Source organism: Pelobates fuscus, chromosome 13 (genome assembly GCF_036172605.1).
Source record: "Pelobates fuscus isolate aPelFus1 chromosome 13, aPelFus1.pri, whole genome shotgun sequence".
NCBI classification, from domain to species: domain Eukaryota; kingdom Metazoa; phylum Chordata; class Amphibia; order Anura; family Pelobatidae; genus Pelobates; species Pelobates fuscus.
In genome coordinates, this window is record NC_086329.1 from 71,861,011 (window position 1) to 71,867,334 (window position 6,324).

Consider the following 6,324-nt stretch of genomic DNA (forward strand, 5'->3'; position numbering starts at 1 on the left):
ACAAACAGTGGGTTACCTTGGACAAGGAATCATGCGGCCGATCCATTTTCGCATCCCTATGGAATCAGAAAACGCCACGAAACAACTATCCCTGCGCACCCTCCCCGGCGAGCCAAACCCTCCGAACATGGTCAACAATGAGGAATACGGCGACCATCTCCCCAACACCCAGCCCGATGACCACGCTAACGCACAACCAAACACTAGGAGGAGGACTACCGATCAAGGCCTGGGACTTTCTACAAGGGGCGGACTTCATCCCACTCGCTAACCACCACTGGACTGACCCCCCTGGAACAACTGATGGAAGGCCCACCAACGCCCATGCGCAGATTCAGATACTCCCAGCTGACACATTTCTATCACACACTACTGAACAAACAAGAGGTGCACAGAACCCTCACGTGGTTTGAGGACATCTGCGACAAAAAAACACCAATCCAGAAACCAACGGCGACGCTCTACCAATACCTAATCACGGATGGTCAGCAGGCAACACGAAGAAAATAAAGAAAAATGGGAAAACATAACCGACCAAGTCTTCACCGACGCACAATGGGACAAAATTCTCATCTTTCATCACAAATCTACGATTAGTTCAAAATACCAAGAAATGAACTATAAGCTATTGACATTCTGGTACAGAACCCCACATCGCACATACAAACAACTCAGCTGACTGAATTACACAAAGCTAGGACATAAGACACATGAAGGAGAGGAGGGAGAACAACATAACTGGGATGGACCTGGGAGCCCATCACACACTGAAAACAAACGCCACTCGCTCCAACCACCCACGACTATAAGACAACCTTGTCACGAGAGCTACACCTACATATCAATTACTGTTTACCCAAAAATACACTGCGCAGAATGCAGTTTACAAAGGAGCACAAATTAAGGGATCGGAACCTCGGAGCCCTTAGGAACCACCGACATATGTGCCCATATGGATATTTCATACACATCACTAATACCTTTATATGCAAACCCAACATAGGACCTACGTAACCCACACGATCCATACTGCGAAAGCATATTACAACCAGATAATCTTAAACAAAAAACACAACAGTGTACCCCACCTGAGAAGACCTAATCTCCTCATGAGAAGATAAACCTCTATTAGGACCTGCGAGTCCACTATATTTCAGATATATGCTCTCATATGTGACCTGTGTGTCACCACACTGTATTAAGATACTCAATAATCCTCCTAATTGAACAAAATCGCAACACTCATATGGGACCTGCGAGTCCACACTGCTTTTCGAAGTAATGATGAGAAATATACAATAAAAATATATTTACGAAAACACTTGGGAAAGCCACAAACACCAAAAAAAACAAGTTGCTCACTGCAGGGTACCACAAGCAATTAGAACTGAAAGAGACAAAGCAACAATACCTAAATCGGACTCCAGATGCTTAAGAAGTATAAATATACACAGTCCTGTAAAAATACCCTGTGGCATTACACTTTGTATAAGTGAATAATAGGTTTCAACTCTCATCTCTGATTATTAAACGGTTAATTGAAATTGCTGCCTTTTCCTGGTCTTCATTAACTAACACCCCCGTTTCAGTTTTTAGGCCGCCATTCGACAAACGAACATGTGGCGGCAACCATTTTAATTCAGCTGAAGTTTTACCTTCTCCAGACTTCAATGCATTCGACAATTTGAATGCCGTTCGACAATTCGAACACCATTCAACAGTTCATTCGACAATTCGAATGGTTGGCGTTCGTCTGTTTGAACTGACTTTAACATGGAAAATAGACCGGTGTTCTATCATTTCACTATAACTTGTCAGAATTCTATACCGGAAGTGACGTTTCCCAGCTGGAGGAGGAGGAGGCGTAGAAGGTCAGGTAGGTGAAATTTTCAGCCACAGTACGGGGAGAAGAGGCCGCCCATTGCGCATGTGAAAAACCAAGCAGTCGTCCACCGGGACACACTGTGCCTGGACCAACAAGAGGGGGTGTGCGGTAGGGGATGTAACGGGCCAGTGTGCACGCCGGCTAAGTACTCCCGTCATGCACACAGAGCGGGATACACCGCATGTGCGCACCAGCGTCCAGGGAGAGCCGAGCATTTATCCAATCTCCCTGCCCCACACTGCAGACGCGCCTACCCAGCAAGGACAGCCTCGCGCACAGACATCGCACGTGCGCAGTATGGGGGTAGGGAGGTCTGATGGTCCCTTTCACTGTCAAATCTCTATACCCCATACTGCGCACGCGCGCACAAAATCAGCTGTGGCTTGCCTGCGGACACCGCGCGTGCGCACTTAGGGGTATAGATATCTGATGGCCATTTGTGCTTCTGAGAAATCTCCTACCCCTTAGTGCGCATGCGCTGTGTCCGATCCTCAAGTGCATCCTGACATCTATCAGGTCAGTCTCGCTCCCAACACTCAGCCATCCGGGGGAGGGGGGTCTGTGCAGTATGGGGGGGGGGGGGTTGTGCAGTGTGAGGTGGTCTGTGTAGTATGGGGGGGTCTGTGCAGTATGGGGGGGTCTATGCAGTATTGGGGTGGTCTGTGTAGTATGGGGAGGGTTTGTGCTGTATGGGGGGTCTGTGCAGTATGGGGTGGTCTGTGCAGTATGGGGGGGTTGTGCAGTATTGGGGGGTCTGTGTAGTATGGAGGGGTTGTGCGGTATGGCAGGGTTTGTGCAGTGTGGGGTGGTCTGTGCAGTGTGAGGTGGTCTTCTAATTCTAAAATTATGGGGGGTGGTCTGTGCAGTATGGGGGTGGTCTGTGCTGTATATTGGGGGGTTTGTGCTGTATATTGGGGTGGTCTGTGCTGTATATTGGGGGTGTCTGTGCTGTATATTGTGGGGGTCTGTGCAGTATATTGGGGGGGTCTGTGCAGTACATGGTGGGCTTTGTATTAGGGGGCTGTGCGTTAGATGTAGGAGGCAGTCTATTAGGGTGCTGTGCGTTAGTTGTGGGGATGGGTGGTTGTGTGTTAGATGTGGGGGGGGGGGGGCAGTGTACTAAATAGGGGGCTGTGCAGTATGTGGGGCCTGTGTGTTAGATGTGTACAGCCCTAATTTGACTACAAAACATTTATTTCAGAGATCTCAGACGCCATGGCCTGCTTTTTGCTACAAAAGCCCAGCCATCTAGTCACTCAGCAGGGGTGGATGAGAAACTGCACCCCAGCCAGAGGGACTGTCCCACATCTGCAACCAAATCCGTCTGTCACTGAATTCTGTAATCTCCGTGTCTTTGTGCATTATGTATGTATAGTACTCCCAATTCTTATATTTAATATGGTGTGTCTCTCACAATCTTTGTGTCTGTCTGCTGTAAATATGTGGCACGCAAGTCTGCATGCACTGTGTCTGTTATGCCATTTTACTCTAACCATTATATTTTTGTGTATGTCACAACTTTGACAAGCATGTTCTCCTATGGGGCACGAAGTACATAAAGAGGAATGAAGAAGCCCATGTTTGAGGCTCGCGTCCAGGGATGGATTATTGAAGTGGCACCTGTCATGTGATAAGTTTCTCCTGTTTGCATGGCGATATCAACATTGTGTACTGTGATCAGAGGTAGGTAACCTTAGGCAGTCCAGATGCTGTAAATTACATCTTTGCCAGCATTATGGGAGGTGTATTCCAAAACATCTGGAATACCGAATGCGTATGAAGTATGAGGTTCGTTGCCTCACTGCATGCCTCGTCGTTCTCCTACTATCCAGCCTTGTTAAAAACACAATATGACAAATAACATTTTCTATTTCGGGTAGTATGAGAGAGAATTGTTCAGACGTTGAAAGCCTATGATCTTCCCATCTGGCCCACTTGGGTAGGTAACCTTGTGTGCCACAGGTAGCCAAATCTGACCTACTGCGTTGTCAAATGGCCAAGCAACAGTGTTCCTGGACAACGTAAAGTTTTTGTCATGATGATTATTATTATTGTTAGAGGTACATAATAGAGAGAAGAAAAAGGTATGGGTCCCTTGATAATGGACCATCCAACTAAAAGGGCCTAAGCCTAATTATAATTACAGAAAGTTGTTCCCAAAGGATGTTGGATAGCCTTGTTTAATTAAAGAGCTTACGTTTAATATAAGTTTACAAAAAAAAAAAAACAATTACAAATGTAGGAACAACATATTGAAACAAGAACTTAAAGACAATGCCCTCTCATATTTCCAGTGCTAAATCATATAGGGAAAATCATTTATTAGTTGCTAGGGTATTAGTAGAGTGGCATGTCCACTAAAAGTCTTAAAGTAGGAGCAAATTTGTCTCTACACAGGAGGTAGTTAATATAAGTCTACCTGTATCCACAAAGAACCACAAAATGTTGCAACTAGTGTTAACCTCTTGTGCCTCAGTGGCAACACTATATCGATAGTAGTGTTACAGAGGAGAGCTCAATATTATACAGTGAATGGAAGTATGAAAAGTGTAATTCAATCTGGATCGTGCACACAGCATGCACGTTTACCCCCGAGTTACCCAGACACCCTGAAGGATATGACTCCCGACTACACTCTAATGGAACTATGACATGCTGAAAAATATATAGCCGATGTGTAGTTATAAGGTACAAAATCCTACAGGTAGTAACCCAAAATCTGGAGGAGAAAACCACAAACCAAAGGGCACACAGAGGGTTTGGAGGGGGTTAGAGGTGCACAGAGGGCTGGGAAAGGGGAAAAAGACACACAAAGTGTGTGGGGACGCGTCTCCGAAAAGGGGTTTCAGACGCTCGACAACCATGTACCACTGCCTGCGTTAGGGAGACAAAATGGCCATTCACTAGAGCACGTGTGTTCAGTTAAACAAATCGCAGCCACCAAGGGAAAGCACTTGAGCTAATTAGTTCTTTGAAGTTAACAAGCCAGGGGATGGTCGGGGGGTAAAAAAGAGAGAGACTCGTCATTATTCAGGAAACAGGGGGTGGGGGGAGATGGATAACCGAATGGAGAGGGGAACAAGACAATTCAAGAACGGACGGTTCACTTGCTGCCCAATAATTTCCATCCCTTGACAAAGTGCCATTTTAATGATATAATCAATGTTATTCACTTCACCAGTCAGTGGTTTAATTGTTGTGGCTGATTAGTGTATAGTGAAATTGATCCAATTTTTGATTACTGTTCGCAATGTATGAGACTCATACAAACACCCTTTCCAGGAAGGCATGTTCCCTTTTAACATTTGCTGACTTTTTTCTATTTTCTTTCTAACTTTTTTTCCTCTATCTTTATTTCTATTAATCAATTGATCTTCATGCCATCTATTATGCACATTATCCACAATTATATACTGAATCAATTGGAAATAATAATACTTTTATTGGAATAAATAACAATGCTAATATGATGATTCCAGCGAAGTCCATCCATGTCTATCTCCAGCTTTAAATCCTATCGGAAACCCAGTCAAAATCTTTGAATAGCTCCAGCTCTACATCAGATAGTGACTCAGACTCGCCTGGCGGTGTCAGAATGGGGGCGCATGATGTGTACATTCTATTAAAGTAGCGGACGTCGTCTGGTCCCTCGATGGATGGTACGCATGGCGGCCTGACACTCTTAAACAATAATGCGAACCAGTCTATTTGCTGTTAAAAATTCAAAAAGTTTAAGGGAAAAGGATGAGGAAGATAAGTAGTGTGTACTCTTATACAATCAGTAAACTAAGAATATAGAATAATAGATATGAAAATAGGGGTGGCTTTTCCATAGGGACAAGGAGATGCTGGGTATAATTTTCCTATGATCCCTGAATGATTAAATATAAAATACCGTATTTATCGGCGTATAACATGCACCTTATTTTCAGAAGGAAATTCCAGGAAATTTCCCCCCCTCCCATAGTGTTCCCCCCTCATCCCATAGTGTTCCCCCCCTTTCCATAGTATTCTCCCCCCTCCCATAGTATTCTCCACCCCCTCCCATAGTGTTCCCCCCCTCATCCCATAGTGTTCCCTCCCCTTTCCATAGTATTCTTCCCCCCCTTTCCATATTATTCTCCCCCCCATAGTATTCTCCCCCCCCCCCCCTCCCATAGTATCCCCTAGTGCACTTTCCCTCTTGTCCCATATTTACTTACCTGTCTTGAAGCGTGGGCCGGCTTCACAGCGCGCACCGCGGTACTGGAACTTCAATTTCAGGTACCGGTTTCCGGCGGGACTGTAAGGAAGTGTGCACACAATGTGCACACTTCCTTTCAGTCCCGCCGGAATCCGGAAACTGAAATTGAAGTTCCAGTACCGCGGTGCGCGCTGAACACCGGCCCACGCTTCAAGACAGGTAAGTAATTATGGGATATCGGCGTATAACACGCACC